Source organism: Anguilla rostrata, chromosome 13 (genome assembly GCF_018555375.3).
Source record: "Anguilla rostrata isolate EN2019 chromosome 13, ASM1855537v3, whole genome shotgun sequence".
Classification (NCBI taxonomy): Eukaryota; Metazoa; Chordata; class Actinopteri; order Anguilliformes; family Anguillidae; genus Anguilla; species Anguilla rostrata.
Genome location: NC_057945.1, coordinates 15110863 through 15135473, shown reverse-complemented (window position 1 = coordinate 15135473; position 24611 = coordinate 15110863). Strand labels below are relative to the sequence as shown.

The following is a 24611-nucleotide window of genomic DNA, read 5'->3' as shown; positions in this document are numbered from 1 at the left end:
CAGTTTGTGTGTACATTTTTGTTTTAAGATAAAATTAAATAGAGTTTTGATGTACTATAGCTGTATAGCTGTACTCTTTGGCTGTACATGTATTAAAAAGTAGGCTACTCATTAAAATTTGTTTCTGAGTCGCTGGACGACACTGAAAGCGACCTGCCCAAAACCTGAATATAGTTTACTGTAGCCAGCATTTTGAGTGCCTTTTCATACAGCGTAATAGAAAGTAGAATGTATTACTGTAGTAAGGTTCCTGTCTTTCTTTAGCAAACCATTACCTTCGTCACTTCGATGTGCTGTCAGTTGCATTTTCTGTTTTCAGAATTAAACGGTGTGTGTTTCCAAAATGGTTTAGATTAATCTGTGTTAGGGGCATATGTTTGAATTTTCCTTCCTTGAAGTATTGAGATTTTCTTCCTCAGAGGTGAATGATTAATATTGTAGTCAAAAGTCAGACGCAATTCTGCATTTAAAAAAAACAAGTTGTCCGATTTGGACTGTCCTTCAGTGCTACTACCATTGGTCAGTCACTCATTATTGCATTAATTACGTATTATCCCTGCCAGTCTTCGTTGTTTCAAGGCTACCTAACCACATAAAAACTTACATATGGCAATGTAGCACAGCATAAGGTAAATTATTAATCAGAGCATCCGCAATACATTTACTTTAATACAAATAGGCTTTAGGGTTTAGGGTATGTCCCATACCTGCCAGCTGTAGTCCTGCTATGGTAATAGGCTACAGAGCCGAATAATAAATATGCGAATAGCTTACTGTAGGTGTAGGCTAGTGGGAATTTAAGCTTTGTGTAAATGCTCGTGCTCTGTACATTTGTTAATGTTAAAGGCCTATATATGTCTGTTCTACCATTTTAGCTCTGCATATGCACAATGACAATGTTGTGGCAACGTTTGAGAAACACTTTCTTTCTTCCATATATATATATATATATATATAATCCGTTACAGTTTGCAGGAAGGTACATTCATCCAGATTGATTTACAGTAGTCTATATTGCTTAGCTACGATGTGTTGAATGCTAATCGCGGAGCTCTGGATTTGCTCGATGGCCCCCTTAATTTTAACGGCTGTACAGTTCTGCACCTGTCGTCCGTGTTTATTTATTTATTTATTTTGCTCCAATTATGGACCGAATCCACCGATGAACCTGGAAACTCAAAGAAGCTTTGGCCAAACTTTCTATTACCTGCAGTAAAACCTTGCAAAAAAACTTTGAAGGCCGGCAATATTTGGTGAATCGCGCAATAAAATCTCAGTTTACTGTAGATGGCATCGTTTGGTTTGTTCCGTGCAGATTTCCCCTACTGGATTCGACTATTTTGCGACAGGATCACTGTAAACATAAATTACAGATCAAGTTCATTTTTATTTTCTCAGCAACATAAAAATACCTGTATTGAGAGTTCATTCTCAGAAATGAGATTAAATTCGACAGGGAGTACATTTAATTTCTTGCTTAACTAATTTGATTTATCTCGACTTAGCAAGTGCTGAAGATGATCAATGTGCGCATTTCAAATATAAATATATACAGCGCATATGGAAAAAGCTATTAACGTAGTGCAGTTCATTGCTGTTTGCACTGTACATCACTCAACAGTGCAGTCACATCAATAAACCATTTGAGTTTTATCTTCAGTGCTGATCAACAGTGACAAGTAAGATCTTTCAAGAGCCAGATGAAAGCAAAGAAAAATAATACTTATAATATTTTTGAAGTGGTCAAGAATGCATGCTACCAACATCATCAGACATGCTATGTCTGTTCATGTAACTGCACTGTGTTGCATGCAACCAGGAGCGCCTGTGGTATTTCTTAAACAATAGATTGAAATATTTTATATTTTTACTATCCTGCAGAAATGTATTTTTTGGTATTAATGTATGCCCATGTTGAAGTGAACATTACAGCTGTAAAGCCAAGCAGGCATAACCAGTGAGAATTTTAAATAATTTAAAAGAACAATAAATACAACATAACATAACGTAAGACGAGAACAGGCCGTTCGGCCCAACACTGCTCGTCTATTCCTGAACAACAAATGGAAACCTAAGAATGATAAGATAAGAATGATAAGTCTATTTGACATTTTCTTAAAGACAGTCATTAACATGGGAGTGGTCTTTGCCATATAATTTTGCTACACAATTGATTAAATGCCAAAAACTGTTTATAAATTTTACTGTCTAATTGATGCAATATAGAGCAATGCAATGCTTTGGAACTTAATTATGTATTCTAAAGCTTCATAACCCAGTAATTACAAGCTCTCAAAGTAGCTATTTTAAAAGGACTGAGCGGATGCAGTATTAATACACAGCAGAAATTGGTTTCAATGCATGGTAATACAGTAAGAATGTGCCAAAAGATTCAGATTCCTACATTTCTATACCTTTGCAATAAGCAATGTTTGCATGTCCTGCTTGGATTAGGAGCTGCTGTTTAGTTGACTCAAAATCTAAACCACTGTCCTGTAACAGGCCGTAAGTTGAGTTCTGCATGTTGTAGAATAGCTCAAGCTCTTGCTGTATGTTAAGTGTCAACTCATTGGTTTAAAAACAAAGCACTTGCAACAAAACATGCACATTGAGATGTTGCTACAAATTTGGTCAAACTGAGGTTAGACCATATGCAGCCATTATTTATAAATTTGCTAAATATGGTAATAACATTTTTCATTAAGCCATGTGCTATACTTATTCAGTTATGGTACTCAATGCATTCTCTACCAGTGGAATATCTATTTGCATATGCAATGTTGAATAGCTTCAGTTTAAATTGGTTACAAGGATTAAAATGTACTTTTATGTAAAGTGATGAAAAGTGCGCATTTATTGTGCTGTTTTGAGCCCAGCAGTACTGTAAAAGAAAACCTTCTGGTGACTGTTGTTTGTGATGTTGGTGAAATGTGACAACTCAGTGGTAACAGGGAGGTGGTGAAGTTATGAGTCTTTAAAATAAACAAACTGCAAGACTGTTAGGCCACTGAATTGGAATCCATGAATTGAATATGTACCTGTATTTGCTTTGGGCTGACACATTCGTGTGGTTATAACAAGTAGATACAACTGCAAAGCAATAGCAAATGATAAACACCACATTCAGAGTAATTGTTAAATGTTTGGTATTAAAGCAGTACAGTTGCCTCAGACTATCTGCTGTGTGCTATAAGGAGATATTTTGGGAGCTGATCTGCATAATCTTCTGAGCACAGCTCTGCAATAAAGTATCATTTTCTTCAAGATGTTCTTTTTCCTGAAACTAAACTTGAGGTTTAGCCTATATTCTACACTTGCAGTCACTAATCACATTTATATGCTTGCGCTGAAATTCTAAATGATGCGCTGAAGAGAAACATCTCTCTCCAGGAATATTTTAATATCCCAGAGAGTCGTAACATTTTAAAACAGAATGCGCTTAAGTGTAAGGCTGCTCACTGGATTTATTTAGATTTACAGCCAACGATCTCAGTAATGTTTTCAAATGCCACGGGGTAAGGACGAAGCCTTCTGAAAGCTTGTCTTATATTAGCCTAGCTCATTTATATTATCATTATCCATCGCAAGTAGATCATGTAGTGTATTAGGCACACTGACGCTTCGGACAGAGTTATCATCGTGGAGATGAAAGCCGAAGACCGACGGAGCTCTCTGCGTCTGCTCAGACAGGAAGTGGCGATGGACGCCGAGCCAAACAATGTAAACAGTGTCGACTTTGTATTTATGTTCTTAGTCCTGCCCAAATGAGATTACAGGTGTCGCCATTAAAACATGTCGGCATGTGTACAAGGAGATATCGTGGAGAGAAAAAAATACATATTGTGCTGTTGCTTCTCAGATTGGCCGTGGAATCTGGAATATTCTTTACATGGCGGTGCTTTGCATAGTCAGGTCTATTCATGGGCAAAGAAGGGGCCGAGTTGGCTGTAGTGTATAGGTTAAATCTGGAAACAGAATTAAAAATGGCACTTTGTAAGGTACTGTAAGACAGAGGCAGCATTCGAATGGAATGACGTAATTCTGTGGATACCATTAAATAAGGAGTTTATGTATATAGGATTAGGGAGGGAAGCCATTTAAAAGCATAAGAACACCTATTCCTAAATGTTTTACAATCTAATAAAGATGTGTTATACTGCATGTGTAAGAGGAAATATGGGTATCCTTTCAACAACACAGCAAGGAAAGCTGCAATGGACAGTAATTCAGGGCCATGTTCAATCACTCTGAAGTAGACTGATCTTAAATTTCAATATGGAATTTAAAGAAGCAGTGGAATCATTTGTTATTCATAGAATTTTGTTTTGCTTTTACTGATTTCAGGTTTGTTGAAGGGTGTACAATAAGTAGCTATCACCCATCTGTGAAAACATTACTCATAGTCGCACACATTAGCATTAGTGTTCAGCCACTTATTGTGGGATTTTGTCTTTGACATAAGCACACTTATTGCACAAGTCTGTTATGTATCCTTTCTTCACCACCATAAGCTACTAGTTTATTCTTCTTTTCATGCCTTATTGTACCATTTATGTGACAGATTTATCTAGGCAATAAACCATATGCATCTCCTCCAACATGACAGTCCTGTCAGCCTTTTTTAAGCTGAAATGCATCAGATCAGTACATAACGTGGGTCAACCTCAATAAAAGCATCCGCGTTTTCACTTATGAGATAAAATGGCAGTGTGGATGGTTTTCTTCTAGAGAATTAAATTAACACATCTGGAAGGTTTCTTTGTGCATATAGCCCCAAAATCTTCTGTGGACCATGATGACATGCATGGTGGATGTTAGGAGGAATAGAAAAAAAAACTTGATTCTTTTCTTTAATTACTTCACTAGCTCTGTGATTTAATGTGTGCATGTTGTAAATGGCGCAAGTGAAACAACTCTCACAGGCAGGAATGATCAGCTGACCGAATCCCTCCCTCCCACGAGTCCAGTTCGCACCGCTGTTTGAGGAAACACTTTGCCATGTATGCTAGAACAAAAATGAAGGATAGCTAATTTTGCCAAGCCATTATGAACTGACGAAGTGTACTCTGGTCAACCCCCCCCCCCCCCTCAGAAACCTGTGCCTGGTAAATTGAGCCATTTGTATTCAGTACAGAACTCAGGAAGTGGATGACGTTTCAGGCCAGTGTTAGGAATATTGCTTGTTCATGATTTCCAACACTTGTCAAAACACATTTATGCGGGTGTCTGCTTCTGATATTAATGGTAATAAATTACAGATAGTTGGCGTCCGATACGATAATGGCGATTAACCACGTTGTGACTGGGCCTGCCTTTCCACCGATTGACTGATTGATTGAAGGAGACTGCTGTTGGGGTAGACTATCTGCAATGTGGGTTGATTTTGTTCTGTTGAAAAGAAAAAAAAATGGGAAAAAATGTTCAAAATACATTTTTAAAATGCAATTACCATTAGGACCAGACAGAGTAATATTGATGTTATACAATGGTGCTGAAGATGAAAACAAAATATGTTTTTGGCAAAGTTAGATTACTTGACATATGGCTAGCTGGTGGATAGTAGATATATTAATCTGGGAACTGAATCTTTTTTTATTTGTATGTGTGAATGACTTCAATATTGAAGTGCTAAAAAAGCCCACAGCAACATCCCATGCACACATAGGTCTGGATAAACATTTGTCCTTCATTTTGGATCTCAATTATGTGCAGGTGCTACCCTCTTTTCAGCGCACATGCAATTTTCAAAAATGAATTCTGGTGATCGCTGAACTCTTCGAACTGTGTTTGCGCAGAAAAAAAATGCCTGCTGCAATTTATTTTGACTCAAAGTTAAAAGGAAAATGCTAGCCAACTTCAGGTCATGGCCAACCATTATGTCTGGTGTTTTAGAATGGTTTAGAATATGACAGTATAAATATTTGAATGTCTCACAATTATTTATGTTTTAATTAACTATTTACTTTTATGTCGAAATGTTCTCAGCTTATACAGCATTTGAGCAGAAATTTGTATGCAGACGTATTAACTATTAATTGTAAACAAGTAATTGTGTGTGCACCGTTTCTAGCAACATTACTGTGAAATGGAACTAAAATAATGATCTCACTACCTTCTCTATGTAGGTATGCATATACAACACATTCATAGGCAGGCATTGTGTTTTTTTCACTTCAGAACTTGCACATTTAATGAATGCTACATAGCCTTGACATCAGCAAGCTAACCTGCCTGCACGTGGTTTGCTTCTTGCACCTCGACTTACATTTCTGCACCATATTGAACATAAACGGATGCCATTCTCGCCCTGCATAAACTTTCACCCGATCTCTTTGAAGTCTCGTTTCACATCGCCGTGATGAGACAGAATTCTGTCAGTTCGACATATGCTCCCTGCATGTTTAAGCTAAAGGCCAGCTCCACTGAAAATGTGCGTTGCGGTGAAACGGAGTATTTTCTGAATGCATTTTGACTCCTGCATATCCCGGGGCTGACTTACATTGGTTTAATAAAGTAAGATGGATGAGCCGCTCCAATTTCCCATTTCCATACAAAAAGTAATTTACAGCCAAAGAACATCTTTCTCCCTCTTCAATTTATGATACTGAAAGAACCTCCAATCCTCCTGCCTCGTTTTAATTGGACATTTCATAAAATGTACATGCATAATTTTTTTATAAGGATACTTGAAAGCTTGGCTATGAATAAGCCTAAATCTCTTTCCATTTACTTTTTTTTTGCATTTTTACTGGTATGTGTATTAACAGGGGTTGGCTCCTAAGGTGGAAGTTCTCAAATTTTCCTTTGCAAAGTTAGTATGGGCTTGCTAATATGCTGTCACGACAAAGTTAAAATATAGCCATGGTTATGTTTAAGTGGTGCAATTTGCATTTATACTTTATAGACTGGTGCAATTACCCACTGTCTATGCAATAAATGTAAAGTGAACTGCTGATAGCTACTATAGCTACTATGCGCATACTTTGGTAGAGAAGACATGGCTGGCCATTTTATATGAAGAAATGTAACGGGACAGACTGGAAGAGCGTTCTTTTTTTGGATCATGTTTCCTCCTCATCAGCATCTTTGGCGGTGGCGCAGGGCCACCATGCAGTTTGACAAACCGGCTCTTGCTGTGCATCGGAAGGCTTTTGGGCTGCGGCTTCTCCGTTTTTGTCGCTCACCTTTGATTGAAATACGGTGGAAATGTGGGCGGGCACAGCTGTGGAACTGCACCCATCCCTCCCTCAAGAACAGAGAGTGCCATTTGAGCCTTTAGCGCTAACGGTTGCTACCAGAAGTCCAAGCGGCACGAGTGACTGCTTTGGCGGTGCTGGGGAGAGATCCGGGACGTTTTCCTGTCGTATTTTGACAGGTGATACTGATCTGTGTGCAGTGCACGCCTTAGAGACAGCACCCCATGTCCATATCTACCCATTGTGTCTGGGCTCCCATTGCGGTTAATTGGATTACGTCTGCTAAAGAAAATATATAGCAGCTCCATGCTTCCCCTTGCAGAGGAAAGGCCAGTCACGATGAGCCTCGTCCTTTAACTTAATTAATAGATTCGCTCCCCTTATGAATTTGGTTTCGTTCTTTTCCAAAAACTAGTTCTTGACGGCATCTAATGATACTTCTGCGAAAGAATGAAGAAATCATGTGCTATTATGAAGCAGCACTTCAGTGTGCACAGTTCCTGTGAGCGGAATAAAGTTGCTCTTTCCTAAATGGAAAATAAGTTCACATTGGCAGGGATCAGGAATTAGGGTCATAAATTATGAAGGGTTACAAAAATTCAAGATGTTGGCTGGCACTGTGCTTGTAAATGTGCTGTTGCCTGTATACACACATGCTTAATTATGACAATTGTACATTCACATATTTTAATGGCTAGTGAGTTGGTGGAGTGGAACCTAATACTGCAGGGCCTGGGTAAAAACCAGAATAATCTTTGAATGTGTCGTAGTGAGCGGGGATGGAAATCGTGCTCCTAACGCATAGCAGTTTGGTCCCGTCCATGTTCCACTAGGCTAGTCTCCTGGAAATAGCATTTTGGTACGCTAACCTTTTTCAGATCTGGGACGGCTCAAATTGCAACACGTTAGGAGAGTCATTTTCAACTCCGTTTGCGTATCGGATCATGAAGTTCGTTCTGACTGTCGATGGATTCATACTGAGTGTTGCTGGGTCTGAACTGAGCTGCACGTGGACAGGAGGCTCTCTGAGTTTAGTATGGTGTTACTTTAATATGTCATTTACATTTAAACAGGAGAGACACCGTTGAAAAGCAAAAAGTAAGTACTTAAAATATTTTATAGATAGAAAAAAATATAGATAGAAATATTGAAGTATTAGATTTTCCTTTGCAAATCATGAACTGTCGAGCTAACATGAAAGAAAGGTACATGCACACTCAATATATTTCAAATCTTTCTTTAAATTGTTGTGATTCATACACACATACAGCATAACTAACCCCTGATTTCTCTGGTACGTGAGGAGTTTGGCTTCATGAAAACCGACAGTGTGCGTCAGAACGAAAGTTTATACTTTATTGTGGGCGCGTTCGCACAACGGTGAGCTGATAATGATTCAGAGTGTGGAGAGAGCAAGAAAGACAAGCTGTGGGTGCCATTTTGGAACAGCCCCGAGATAACCATAATGGGCACGGTGCATACTGATCTCAAACATGCCTTGTCCTCTTTTATGAGTCATGGTTTAATGAGCTAAGAATAATTCAGTGCATTGTGATTACTGTAAATAATGTGACCCTCATATATTATTTTGAGAACACATCTGAATGTTTTGATCTTTTAGTACTGTTGCTAACAGGTTGTCCCCTCTATGAGCCTGTCAATATGAATGATGGCTCCAAACTCTACAGCTAGTGCTGTATAGCATAGATTAATATATATTTTTTTCATTCTCCATAATAATTTATGCATCAAACATGATTTATTATTATTTTTTCAACAATGACCGTTTGAAAGGGAAGTTGTCCCTTGTGTTATGTTTAAGCTAAAAACAGCATTCAGTGTTTTGTAGGTTTAAACTTCAGATTAAGATCAGTGAGAAACGCCTTGGCTATCTGCCATTTCATGCATGTGCACAAACTGTTGGAACCACTTTACTGTCGTACTATTCAAGATTATTCATTTGCTTAGCCAAATAAAGTATAACACTCACCCTGAATAAATTTAAACACGTACAGTATATGCATGTTATAAATATTCACCAGGAATGAAAAAGTTAGCCAACACTTTTATCCATGTTTTTCTCTGATCTATCACTATGATGAACTTTTGAATGTGTAAATTTAATATTTACATTACTGTGGAAATGGAAAATTAGACATACAGTAAACAATTGTCAGTAAAGAGACGATAAATGTAAAATGAAAGTGCAAATCTGAAGTGCAGCTTGTTAAGGGGCGTCTACTTTTCACATTCTAGGCATATTACTGTAAATAGTGTGAATATGCTAATAATATTTTCTGACCAACTTGATGTAGATGGTGTCATAAAAATTTAGGCTGACGATACTGTGCAACTCTTTACGGGAGTGTTCACTTATTTGTTAGAAATAGTTAAACCATAAGACACAGTAACAGCTAGGCAGCAGATTACTACTTTTAAATGCCTGGAGATTACACTGGGTTTTAATTTGTATATTTTTTCACTGTGTTTTTAGAAGAGTGCTTTACAAAAAAAAAATGGTACACCGTAATCAGTGCGAATGTGTGAACTGTGTGGAGTAATTAGCTCTATAGCTTGAGGCTAGCATTGCCAAGCGTGACTTAATGTGATCAACCCTCAGGTGTACAGTTGTTCCATAGATTTTACAGAGATGGAATCTGCGCATCACAGCCACCGCATTTAGTCAGCTTCCTGCTTACAGAGCCATTCTTGGTCTGAAAAGCCCCTAATGGGGACGATTTGACAGAATCGGCTGTTCACATAAGGTGTACCTGAATAACACCCCCTCCCCCTTTTCCCCCAAGGGGGGTTTATCTATCATAAGCAGAAAATATACAGATAATGCATCTCAGCTACTTCCTGTTTCAACAAAACTAATGGTGTGAGGTTTGTCATGCGGTTGACGCGAACCTGTTTGATTAATTTCTTTGAACTCGTTTCCCCCAAATATCAAAAGGGATGTACCTTTTCACTGGCTCCCTCTCCTTTTGTTTGCTGCATGACCCAGGCCTTTGGAAACAGATTGCAGTTTCAACACGGCCACGGCACGCACACAGAAAATGTTAATTAAGTGGAAATGATTGGTCCTGGGTCGACAGTGTGCGCTAGATTTTTTTTCTTTTTTTTTTACCGCGGTCATTCACAAGTGTTGCTGACAGTGGAATCTGCACAGCGTTTGTTTTTCTCCATGGAATGGACGGAGTGTGGGCACGTGATGCAGGAGGGGACATTTTTGGAAAGGGCAGAAAAGAGCGCACTCAGGCTTTCTACCTTCCAGGGAACATGCTAGGTGTGTTTTAACCTACACAAAATTAGTCAGGATTTCCCATTCTAATCAGATGTGTATTTCCCCATTACTTTTAAATTAAAGTTAAAGCATGAGTAATTATATGAGTAATATTCTCTTGAATAAGGGAATCTCCTGAAAACAGAAGCACACTTTTACTGTCCGCATAGACACAGACTTGCAGATATTCTTGGCTGAGAATACCAGTCACCAGTGACTGTTGGTAGTACAGTAGGCTTGATGTAAAAGCCAGCAGACTTGCGGATTGATCGTATTAACCATAGCACATAGCCCTGACATTGCTGGATAAGATAGCAGATGGTACTGTTGTGCATTAGCAAGAAAGTGACAGATCCTGCTCACTGTAAGTGTAAATAAAGAAACAATCATATATTTCGTTTTAGATTTGCAGGTCTCCCTGGTTTTTCAAGGAAAGTGGGATATCTGACTACTTCTTTTCCATAGCTTTCTTTAAACAAAATATTGCCAATAAAGGGCTGTGGGAACATTGGAAAGCTTTGAACATTACTGTCAGGTTTGTATACAATATAAAGGTCATTTTATTGGAAGTGCTGTTTTAAAATCCAATGTACTAAAATTTGCGAGATCTGAGTGGCTTGCTAACCCTTTCCCCTCCTATTAATGAGACCTAACTACATGTGCCGCAAACATTTATTTATGTCTGAAGTAGCATCTCTGAAAGGTCAGATTGGTAAGTACTTGCATTTGCTCTAATGGCCTTGATTCAATCAAACGTGCCACCAAAGTCAACAAATTGTGTTTTTGCTGTACTGTATTAAGCAGTATTATTTTAAATTGTGAGTCAGAGCTAAAATCAAATGATGACTCAATCCAAGCCAAATAAAACTGAGGGGAAGTTGTGCTTGTCTGTAGACAATGTACTGCTTATCAGATGATGACCGTATATCTTCACAATAGTAAATCTCATGCTGTCTTCTCACATGCCAATAAGGAAACAACGCAATCAAATAAAACAACAGATCCCAGAATCCCTGGCAATCTAGGAACGCAGGAAAAAAAGCTTTCCATTTTTAAATGAGTTGCACAAGAGAGCTCACATCTCTTTCAGACCTGATCGTAGTCATGAACGTTGTCTTCCTTTTCTGGTTCAGGAATGTAAATCATCACACATGTTTGAGCCAACAGTTTCAGGTCAATTTTTGTCACATCTAGCTTCCTTTGCTTTTACCACATCATCAGAGAATCTCTGGCTACCACGTCTACCATTCTGTATCTCTAGACCTTCAAGACAAAATAGATGCTTTTTGGAGCTCCATTTTCATTGTGTATTTTCAAAAAATATCTGTCCCTGCTTTAAAACACATGCATGCACTGCACCCAGGTTATAAAACATAGCTACAGGGTTTTCTGTTTGTATGTCAGTTTCCTGAAGTAGTGATCACATTTTAATAATGGTTCTGAAATATTAACACAATAAAATTGTGCCTTTGAAAGTTTTTATTGCTTTTGCCTATTTACGTGAAAACCTGTGTGTATAGTGTTGCCAGCCCTCCCCACCTTGCAGTTGTTTATAGAAGCATTGTTTTCAAAGTTTTATACTGGAGCTTCTCTGTACCTTGTGGTTATGAATCCCAAGTAGAAAAAGTTTGCAAAGCCACGAATATGTAAAACCATTGTCGATCAGCTCACAGTGATATCTAATCTACATCTTCCCCTTAGTCTGGACTTGGAATACATTGTCCTCTGCTGGTGTTTGTGCCACTGCTAGGTCTGTCTTCATTCAGTCCCTCTAGCCTCACACTGTATGTCAGAGTCTGGTGGCGGCGTTCCTTATATACTGTAACACGTTGCTGCAGACAAGCGGGGAACAATGCTGGCGCAAAATGGCTTTATCCTCAGCGCCGAGGTGTGGGGATTGTTAGCGCGCAAAATTAATTAGCTCTATTCAGAGCCGCGCATTAATCAGTCTGGGAGAGAGAGAGAGAGAGAGGAGAGACCGAAATGGACAATCAAGCAATATGCGGATTGCATCTACTTTCTGATGCCACATCAGCGCTGGTGGGGATAGCCGCGTGCTAATTAGGGGCCTGGCAGAGAGAAAAATCAGAGGCTGGTGCCGGTGAGTGGGCTGTTACTTTGAATGACTGTTGGCATAATTAAGAGAAGAAGCCCGGCTCGCGGTAAATAAGAACGGGAGTCCTTGTGGGCCGCGGCTTGGACACGAACGTAGCCTGCAGCAAAATACCTCACAAACCATGCCAGGGCCCTACTGCGCCGCTTAGCCGCGGGCGCTACATTAAGTGCTCATTATATTTCGCTAATGGTTTTGCGTGCTGAGAAGTTACAAAACTACAGTTGCTGAAATTAGCATATTGTTAACGGCCTACAACATCAGGGGCTTTTTGCGTCCACGTCACCGCGCGCGAGGTACAGTAGAAGCGAGCGGCGTTTAAACACATCTCTACTGATCACCGTTTCACTCGTGTACTGTACTGAGGCTCTGAAATTGAAATGACTGGTATAGACATAATTAGGGTCTGTTTGGCTGATGCAATAGATTAGGCCCTTTTTTCTCTGGCTGATCAAAGTGTAGTCCTGTGACATTTGTACGCTTGGCATTTTGTGATTTGCTTTGTTCGATAAGGGTAGCAGTTGGCCTAATTTCTTCTCACAGGCATTCAACTGTACGTTTAGCCGGGCACCACACAATTTATACACATTAAGGGGAACTTGACTTGTTCCTTTGTTGTACTCGACGTTCACCCCTAATGCAGTTTCATAATTGCATGCCGTGCTCAGCTGGCACAGTTCAATTCGTTTTTTATTAACTCCTATTTTAGTTGTTTGGTTTGCAGCGTTCAGAACATTTCCTTCCCTGTTAAACCGCTTGCTTTCAAATCGCGTCAGTTGGAGCAAAAGCCACATGCCAAAATGATTGGCTGTTTCTTCCCCGCAGTTTTTCACCCAGTACAATGAATAAAAATTAGGTTCAAATGACAGGCTCGTAGAAAGAAGGGCCTTGAAATGGTTTCCAGCATCGTTTGACTATAGTTTCAGCAGCAATTCAACTGAACATTCATGTTTAACTTTAACTCAATTTAATGCATAGAATTATGCTTTCACTTCACAGGCACTGTTTGGCAAGTTTTGTGAACAGCACCGTTAATGGAAAAAATAAAAAGGTAACAATTGCCATTTAAATGAAAGTTTTGAGATAAAGTGTGAAATGAAGAGGTGAGGAGAAATATTTGAGTCATTCTTCTGGATTAAAAAATGTACTTCTCACTGTAAGGAATCGTGGTATTGATGCAGCATTTCATATAAGGTATATTTTATGGTTATACTATTAAACATTTATTTATTATTAGTATTAATTCTGCATACTACATTGCAACCTTTATGGCCTGTCACTGCTTTTGACTGCCTGTCAGCCATTGGTTGTGCATAACCTCTTCCATCCGGAGAAGTTATGCATGTTCAATTAAATCCATCTCCGGTGGCCCTGTTTATAATATATGGGGGTTACCTGGACATTAACACTGCCTTCACGCAACTGAAAACAAAGGAGTGCGATGCCGTGGTGAAGTGCAGAGGTTCAAAGGTCGGTCTCAGGTTGGTGATGAAGCTTGCGAGGTCTCCACCCAGCAGAAAATGTGATGCCTCGTTCTTCTGTCTTCATTTCTGTTAGGTATGTTAGGTATAATTACCTTTCGCATTGAGCTTACATTGAATAGACCCCTTTGTGCAGATCTCAACCCCAGGGGGAGCCCCTTTTCTGACTGCCTCCTTTTGAGAACGCAGTGATGTGTCGCGACTGCTTTAAATGATACCCTTCAGGAAGAAGTGGGCTCTTCTTGGCTCTCTGAACTGCCACACGTTTGAGGTCTTGATTGGGGGATTTTGAGGGTACTTTACTCCTCCCCCCCATTTCATCTCTAATGTTCTTCAAGCGCCGTGGAAACCGGAGAACGAGCCTTGCCACCAGATGTGTTCCAGCTCAGATAGTGACTTGAAAGGGGAGCATTTATTTTGTTTTGGTGCACTCGGTATGGTTCAAATCCAAACTGTGTGAAATGAGGACCGATGGATCTCACCAAAGGAGGAGGGTGGGGGGGAATTAAAAACCAGCAATAATCTCTTCCTCGTGTTTAGATTTAACTCTTTCATTGCTCTGGGGAGGTCTGGAAGCCAGGGAGATGTACACCGTTGACAGCGGGGACATTGTTTGATCGGTGGCTTATGAAACTGGATCTCTCACACTTTCAGAGAGGCACAGGAAGCAGAAGGCCAGTGCAATTCTGCATTGCCAAAGACAAGATGAAAAATCAATCCGTACTCTTATAAAATGGCAGATAGTGCCATTAATGGAGCAGTGCGATTTTAAGCGCTTTTGAAGCGTAGAAATGGCTCTGTAGCGCCAAAGTAAGGGTCTGTCCTTAAATCTCTAAAGTTATGAGCTGTATAAAGACTAAGCTATTTGAAAACAAGATGACTGAGTTTTTTTCATATCACACCTATGCACATGACTTACCTTTAAATGTAAATTTGAAAATTCAAAACAAAATATCTTAAAAATAAAACAGTTTGTGGCCTGGCCTTGTAAATGTACACCGATTAGTGAACAGTGACCCATCACAGCTACAGATGAATGTCATTTTGATAAGATTTGTAGTATGAATGTTGAATATTTTTTCAAACAGTAATCTGTTAAAATGCATTAATGTTACTCTTTGCTATATTCAATATATAATGTAGGAAACACTGCAGTAGCAGTTCTAATGTATTAAATGTCATTTTTAACAATAATAATTAAGACTCCATAGCATGCATACACATTAAATAATATTCATAAGGATAATGCAAGTTAATATTTCTCTTACAAGCATCTGATCCCCATGTGAACACAGGTGAAAATGCATTGCATTGCTGCACTTTGCACATGTGATAAAGGTATATCGCTCATTTGTTTTTCAGAACAACGTGTATGCAAAACATGTATGTTGTTGAATTGTTGTGTTTGCTTTATTTTCATTTACTTTATCACTTGATATTTTGGCTGAGTCTCCTGTTGCTCACGCTCCTGTTATGTGATATTAATGTTCTGCTTCTACCCATGGGGCCTTGTACATTGTTCTGGCAATTTCCATCTAATAAATAAAATAATGACCAATAAAAGTGTAAATAATTCAATAAATAATTCAATTCAGTATATTTGATTCCATTCTCCTTCATAAACAGTCACTCATGCTGCATTTCTGAAGGACTGAAGGAGTGAAGTTAACTTCGCTAAAACAGTAATGTTGCAATGATCATGATTTTTTTTTCTACCCTGCGAAGGACCTCAATTAAACTTTTTCAAAATAGATGTTTACTTCCGTGTTCCCTCTGAAACTCTCTGGCGGATGGTGAGGCGGGTTTGTGTCACTGAGTATAGGAAGTGGGTTTGCAGAATGCAGTTTTGAATGTTTAGTCATGCAAGTATGACCAGAGTTTGACCAGTTTTCTTATAATACATTCATAGCCACATACACGGTAAAAAGAATAATTGTGCATTTTTGGTGAAATTTTCTGTCTAAATTCCTGGTCTGGGTAGCATTTGAAACATGCGATAAAAAAGGAAAAAAAATTTTTAAAAGGAAATGAATTTCATGGAGGTTTGTTTGGCCATAATGTGGAAAGTTTGACTCGGTCTGTAAGCTGCTGATAGCGTATCTCAGCTGACTATCGGGATGATTGCAGGAACTGTATTACTGCTTTCAGCACTTTGAAGGGTGCTGCCCATATACAAGGATAAGCAATGGATTCAACATACGGTTAGTAGATTTTGTGGTTTTAGAGGACTAGGTGTAATTTTAATGATAGTGTGAAATGATACTATAAACTCTGACTGTCACTGGGGACAGACGTGTATATGTATTAGTATATGTTATTTTTTTAAACTTTAGGTAAAGAAGAATTCAATTAATTTAAGCACATTTATTGTATAGTGGACAATATATAAACATTTTTATCCAGTTTCTACCCACAATAACACACAGTCATAGACACGACTTTCCTCAAAATAGCCTTCTTTGGCTTTAATTACCACTAAACAAACTGTTGGAAGTCTATCCAATCATTTTGCAAAGTGGGAGGTGGAGAGGTAGGTAAATCGAGTGAAATCTTATCTACTTTAAGCTTTCTTTAAAACCACAGGTAGCGTAAGTAAAATAGTTCAAAGAAATATGGCAAAGAAGGTAGCACTTTTGCCCTGTACTGCGTATGTATATATATATATACATATACATACATATATTATGATGCATGACACATGATATATATATATATATATATATATATATGTATATATACATATATATATATTACTTTATATGTATATGTTACTAATAAGATAATTTCTGACTGGAATGGCTGAACGTATCTTTGTAAATCATGACTCAGATTCCACCAGATAACTTCAGATAGGTGATAAACAAACAGTGGCGAGAGAACGAGGGCGAGCGCCGTCGGGGGCGATGCAGCCGCCGGGTGTATTACGAGAGCCTCTGAGCCTGGACAAACACGGGCGGTTGTTTTAGCTTTCTCAGGCATGTCCTGTGCAAACACGGCTAGAGATGGCGGGCTTCGGGCCTGGCTCACAGACGGCACTTCAAGCCTCCCTCGCAGTTTCTGTCCAGCAGTGTCCTCTCCGTGTTAGGGGGGGGTGGGGGGGGTGGTTGAGCTTAAGCGAACGGTGCCCGTCTCCTCTATTAAAATGAATGAATTCTAGAAGTTTCCCCCAACACTGGCGGCCTGTTTTGCTTCAGTTCTGTGGGCCTTCGCCGGGTTTTTCGCCTAATGATACACAGAAGGAAATTAATAGCTCTTCGAATCAGACTGACAGGGGCCATTTGAGGCTGCCTACACTCCAGTTACAAGAACTGTGCCCGTAATGAACAGGAACTGAATTTACAGTAAAGAACGAATAGAAAAAAAATCCCCTCATCAGGCAAGAAAGATGTATTTTACAGTTACTTGTTTCTTGGCAATGTGTGACCGACATCACACCTATTTTGCCTTTTTCCTTTTTCTGTGTGGGTGTGTGCGCGTGGGTGTGTGCATGTGTGTGTTTGTGTGTGTGTGTGCGCGTGTGTATGCATGCATTGGGGACACTTTGCCAAATCATGATCAAGAAAATAAAAACATTTTTGTTAATACTTTTGGACTTTTATTATTTGAATGTGGGCCATCAAAATGTTGCATTTCTGTGTTCATGATTTTTAAGGAGGTCAGCATACCTTTTTTTCAGGAGGTGAGTAAATTAGAAGTTTTATAAAATGATTTTTAAGTCGTCAGACAGGTCAAAGCAACAGTGCCTGCTTTTTGATCTTACATCTTTATTTCTTATCAGGTTCCTGTGCACGTTATCATACGTGACATAACTTCCTTGCTGATAATTGGCTTGTGGAGGTGAACACAACCCTCGTCTGATTCAGTTGTTGCAGACTCCAGGCTGTGGCTAGCGACCCTTTGCTTGTGTGGAACTTGTTAGACACAAACTTCAGTCTAAAATGTAAAGTTGGACAGGGCAGTTATGCACAAAACTCCATTAAGAGTGTGCATGGCAGTCAACATAGTAGTGGTGAAGGTGCCTAAATTTAGCATATTTGCTATGACTTTTCTGTAATTCCATTACATTACGGGAATTTAGCAGACGCTCTTACCCAGAATTACTTGCACAACTTTTTAAATAGCATTTACACTGCATAAATTTATACAGCTGGATACATACTGAAGCAATGCCGGTTAAGTACTTTGCTCAAGGGTACAACGGCAGTGTCCTATAGGGAATCAAACCTGCGACCTTTAGGTTACAAGACCAACTCAGAAACCCCTCTTCCACTTAAAGATTTTAAACCAACCAGGGACTCTGTGTCTAAGTTAGCTTAGCCACCTCTGGTCAAGTGTCTGATCGGTGTGAGCATTTGGGCTGCATCAGCAAGCCTGGCCTACAGGAGCACGCGGGCTAATCTGAGACGGTCTGAGAAGATCGGAGTAAAACAGCAGCCATTTAAGTGCCACACTGGCGCTGCCTCTCAGTACAGGTGCCTGCCGAACGATATCACGTTTCAATTCCTCATTTCGCAATTATTGGGTGTCGTCTACCTACCGCTTCTGACCAGAGGATGTTGAGCCCCGGAGAGAAATGAGTGTAGCGATAAATCTGTCTCAGCAGTGACAGCTACAAATAAGGAAAAATGATTTACGTCGAAAAAGAGTGCTTAAGTTTTATTTGTATTTTTGTTTTCAAAACCCCAACTGTGGAAAAAAAACAAACAATAAAACAAAAACACTTGTATTGATAATTAATTCCTGAAGCAGTTGTAACCATAGCTATCTAATGAAATAAACAGAATGGGTTATCAAAGCTGTGATTATCACTCAGTGGCTGTGTTAAAATAGAGCCTGTATATTTATTCTCTTCATTGTCTTTTCTGTGACCCTGTTTGGTATTCTTAGATTTAGCTGCACTGTACACAATATCAGATATATGCAGCTGTTTAAATGGTGTTTTAACCCCCAGGGGGATATGATGTAATTGTCTGGTAAAATAATTACACAGGCATAAAGCATGTTTGTTCAAAAAAACACTACACTTATACACTTATACTCTTATTGTGTTGTATGGAAGATAGCTACCCTATAGCATTATACTATTACATATATAAAAAATATACAATAAGTATGGATTGTGGTTTTCGTTTCCAGTAAAGCCGCATTCATTTAAAAAAACTGCGCTGCTAAAGTGCGTTTTGAAAAGAAAAGGACGCCCCAATGCTCAGTAACTGCCGTACAGACGTGCACGTGTATACATGAACTCTCGCATGCAGAAAATACAAGCACGCTCAGCCACGCCCGTGCACATACAGATACACAGAAGACACAAATGTGCACATACGCATACGCAAATGCTGCAGAGGGTGGGACCTGTCACCTGTAAGCACGAACCACAGGCCCTGTTTTTCACAGGACCAATGGTCACTTCTCACAGTTCCTGTGATCTAGGTACAACTGGAAAATTTACAAACGCTTTTGGGCCTGCAACACAAGTGTCTTTCACCAAGCTTCTGAAATCAAATAGGAAAAACAGTACATTACCAATAAACAAATAAATATAATAATAATAATAATAATAATCATAAAAACACATACAGGTAATGTGTATTGCAGGTCTATGTGAAAATTAAATACAGGAGCAGTGCAAAGACAGTTTCACATTTCTGGTATTTAATTTTTGTCTCAGGCATTGGCCTTTAACGCTCGAGGTTAATTGCTGTTTGAAAGGTCAAAGAGATACAGGTGCGTACAGTAGAGATGTGGGCGTGGGTTGAGACTAGCGATCTAGACTGAGGAATCCAGTAAATTGATGATGAAAAAACGTGGTATTAGAATGAATCTTCATAAATAGCAATAAAAAAATTCCCAAATAATTTTGTAATGACCATATTAAAGCATGAGCTCATGAGCTGCCTTTTTGTGTGGTGAGAAAAGACATCCCTCGGCCTCCAGCTTCTGAGTATCCTGCTATCGAGCAGCGAGGTGGGGAATACCCTGCTGACTGAAACCCTCAAGCAGCTTTTGCTAAATTTCGTGCCAGCACCGGCACGGTGCCGAATTCGCATCAGGTAGACTCAGGTAGAGATGGGCCGAAGAACCAATCAGAAGGGCCGCTGTGGGACGGCGACGAAGCGGAGCGTCCGACGTCGCCGCGAGGGCCACCGCAGCCTGGACAACGGTTGCCTGGCGAAATCCGAGAGGCCGAGGAGGAAGACGACACCGAGCAAATATCGGAGGGGCGCCGGAGAAATATTAAACATGCACAAAAAGGGTTAGGGGTGATTCGCGCCGCATTTGTGTGTCAAAGGTTGCTTGAGGTCTCTTGGTGTCCAGTTTCGAAGAATAACACTGAGTAATTGCACTCAATTTAAGCCGGTGACAGCGTAAAAACTGCTGGAGGGCGATGGATATTAAGCTTGTGTGTGCACAGTCCTGGAGTAGATAGGACTGCCTCTCAGTTGCCGGTCGGTACGATAGCTCGCCATACCCAGAATGCATATTGGCGGAGTGATGATCTCCGTGTGATGACGAGGACGTGCTGTCGTTTGGCCGAGTCCGGTTCTAACTCCCCGGTCGCTCGTCCGTAGCGGAAAGCACTGGCCCCGCTGGCCTTGAGAAAGATCGGCTGTGAATGCGGCGAATGTTTTTCGCCGTTAAAGTGCGGCGCGCAGCGCTGAGTGAAATTTAACTGGACCATCAGATTGTGATGTTTTATGAACTGAGATAAAGTCGGCCTGGTCTCGGGTTACCCTGAGTTATGCGGGTATTAGAGTAATTAGAGATACTGTCGTACGGTTGGCCACATAAAGAATAACACGTTTCCCTCCACACAAGGCTGTTATTATGCCGCTGCTATTTTAGCTAGGACCTCTGACCCCTGTGAAAATAAAAGGAAATGTTTTCCTGGCCTTTAAAAAGATATCATCCTACATTTTTAATTAAATGGTCCAGTATCGAAAGATTGCAGCCGACTCGCTGATACCAGTCATACTTAATCAAAGCCCTTAGCCAGCAGTTGCTCGGCAACATGTAATGTTTAACAGCTGAATTAGATTTTGGGAAAACAAATATCTAATCAGTAAATTTTTAAATGAGTAATATTTCCCAAAATAATACAATTTTCTATGGAAAATCAGTTTGTTTATTTGCTGTTATTTCTAATCTGGTGGACAAATACAAACGGGGAAAAAAACATGTATTAGAAAAATACAAATAAAAAATACATTTGAGCCAAAATAATAATAATAGTTCTGAATTGACTAATGGTTTAAATGTCAATCAACTCCAATTCCTGGAAAAAGATTAGTTACAGAGCATAACATCACAATCACAAACTAAAGGTGAACAGACAGGAAAAATATTTTCAGATTTTTCATTCGGCCCAATGTTGAGCAGCTTACAAAACCACAGACAAACAGCCAAGCATACTGAAACACAGTTGCTATAGATCTGGAACAATAAGCAAATTATATCAATAAACGGAATATATTATTTGATACTGTATATTGTATGACTGTATTCATATATAGAACAGATGCAATTTCGATATAAAATGGTGACCTTTCTATCATTGTTAAGACTAATTCAGTGCAGGGGGACCATATTGTGCATCTCAGAACTAAACTGAATAATTAAGGCAATTTAAAACCCTTGAGCTTCAGAATCAACTGAGCTGGGACCTATCAAGCGCTAATTGTCTCGTATTTTTATTTGTAGTGGTACAGGGCCAAAGGGACTATCAGTTTAATGACATGGAGTTGCGGCTTGTCTTAAGCTTGCATCTGCTCTTGCATCCACTCCGCCGCGGATACGAGAGTGTTCCAGTTGTGGGTTGTAACAATATCCCCGAGCACCCGTTAATTAATGGAACGGCTCCAAGCAAGAAGACAGGATGGCACATAGTGACAGACTCTAATGTCTTATATGAAAGAGCATTCAGTAAAAACACACATATGCATATGCTGTGCGTGCATACGTCCATGCATGCCGTATGCTTCCACATAATAGGGATTGGATAAAGAACAGATTCCCATTGCTTGAAAAGAAGTACTTCATGGTGTTGTATAAACACGGAAAGTAGGTCTCGAAAATGCACCCCAGCACCTTAAATAAAGCTCAGCATCCGCATGCAAATACGGGCAACCCAGTAAATTATAAACCAAGATTAAAATGACAAGCTCTCTAGAACGTCTTCTAATCCGTCAGAGGAGCATAAAACATTATTACCAGTGATGTCTCATCTCTTAAGTTACATTGGCTGCGACCCAAACCCACACTTGTCCTTTCGCTTACCTCATCTGTTCTCCCTTGCAAGCAAAGGTTCATGTCGAGCGAGTTCCTAAACCTGGCTTTAGGAAACCCCTTCTGCGTTACTGCACCCTGCTTTTCAGTCTCGAAATATTTGCAGATGAGTTATAATGGCAGTCAATATGACACCCCATAAAGGCCAAATTACATTGGGAGCATACTGTAAGCAGTGAGGTCTCAAGTTTGATAAACATGCCCGGTAATTCAGATTCGAGCCTGGGCTCAATAAACATGGCTCATTTTAGCAAATAGATGCTACGCTAGTTTCTGTCTTCATGAACGTAGTCTGACAAGTTTAAGCGGAATTCACTATAAAAATCAGTTTTTTGCCTTTCGATACTATGTGCCATGCAATTAAGCAGGTGTTCTCAGTGAAGTTGATGAAAGCAGCCATTGCTTCAAGGCGTGCTGTAAAGGTGCCTGTTTCAAGTCAACTCTGATTTATTTGGAAAATGGACATTGATAGCCAGCTTGACTGTCGATCTGATGATAATGTCGTGACACGGTCAGCCAGCATGCCTGCCAATTTTCCCTATATAGTCATTTGCATCAAATTATCATTTGCTTATCTCATTGGTCAGACTGGCAATCGCATCTGTTTGATAAAAGCATCCATTCAGCAGACAGTACGGAGAAAAATAAGGTAGAAACCAGATTACAGAAATAAACAAATAAGGCAAAAATTATATATATATATATATATATATATATATATAAATACATTTTATGAGTAAACTTTTAGATAAGGTACAGCCATCTCTTGATTGGTAGCTTCATTAATTCTTTATTACATTTCAATATTTAATTAGCTAGGTAGTTAAGTACTCTAGGCATTGACCGGTATGTCTCCTTAACCTGTACAGACTCCAGGGGCTATATAATAGGGTGAGTGCAACCATGCTGGAAAGGGCTCATTTTTGCAGCAGTGAGTAACAAAAACAAGTTCAAGCGTTTGATGTTTTGCTCCTCACAGCTAGTTGCTCAGACAGTAATTTTAGATGAGGCAAAGTGCTTACATTTAACCTCTCATGAAACTTAAATATGCACTACCGAAAGTACAAAGTACTATTGGTGCATTGTGTCATATCTTTGTTAACCGACATGTTGTTCATTTGGGTGGGTGGGTGTTTAAATGATTCTGTCAGACTGTGGGACAGCGTAACTGAAAAAATAAATAATGAATTTATTGCAATGTATCGTATGGTCAAACACTTAGGAGATGAGTTACCCTCTGTGATATTTTCTCTTTGACCTTTCAATGGAATGCGGGTCCCGGTCCATGGCTTTACTGTAATCCTGTTTTTCTATTATGGATGTGTGGTTCTGTTATAAACTGGAAGTAAGACCACAAGGTTTTGCTGTGCGGTGCTATATTGGAACCAGTGAGGTAATACAGGAGGAAAAAGAGACTTTATTTGAACGCGGTGTGTATATATAGCTGCCGTTAAACCATGCTGTAACACCAGACTAAAGCAGCTGCAACAGTTGTTTTCAGCCTTTTAAATTTATTTATTTATTTTTTAAATATTTGACGCCTAAAAAGTGAGCCCTTTTCAGGTTTTGGGCAGAAGTCTGGGAGAATTATACAGAAAAAGTCTAGTGGCCTGGATTCATTCATTTGTCCTTAACTTTAGACTTAAAATAATTACAACCATCCGTTCTGCTTCTTCACAAACTGCCGTTAACTCGCCAAGCTGCGTTTATGTGCAGGTCAGAATTAGGGGCAAATGTTGATTGAATACAAGCCCGTGCCGTGGTCTCGACTGATCCGAAAGGGTAGGATTCCAGATGGATAGTCCTCTGTAGGAACAGAAGAGAAGTACGGTGCAGTGAAGAGATATAGGCGTGTTTGCTCAGGGCTTATTATCAAACAGGAAAACAAACTTGGCCGCTTTTAATGACACTGTTTGCCTGCCAAAGGTAAAGACAGCTGCTCCATCTGCCGTGATGGAGGAAACTCGCTCGTTTGAAGAGTAACCCTTTCCGCGCTCGATATGTCCCTCTCTTTTCGGAGGGGCGGGAACAAGGCACGGAAATTCAGTCTCGTGGCAACAGGCCTCGTCATTATCTTCGAGAGATGCATTCCAGCAAGAGGTGCTCCATTTTTTCCAGTTGTCAAATATTTCTGAAATAAATCATAATTACATCGTAACGCAGAAATGCCTGATGATGAGGACAGGCCTTTCGGCCCATCTCCTGCAGGGCCACCATTTTACCTTCCGTCTGTAGTGTATCCATCGCTG

General features: G+C 39.7%; 1 protein-coding gene across 5 annotated transcripts in view; it reads left to right on the top strand.

Moving 5' to 3' along the window:
* tox2 (TOX high mobility group box family member 2) overlaps positions 1–24611 on the top strand; it is a 118977-nt gene that overhangs the window by 1229 nt on the left and 93137 nt on the right. The window lies entirely within an intron of this gene.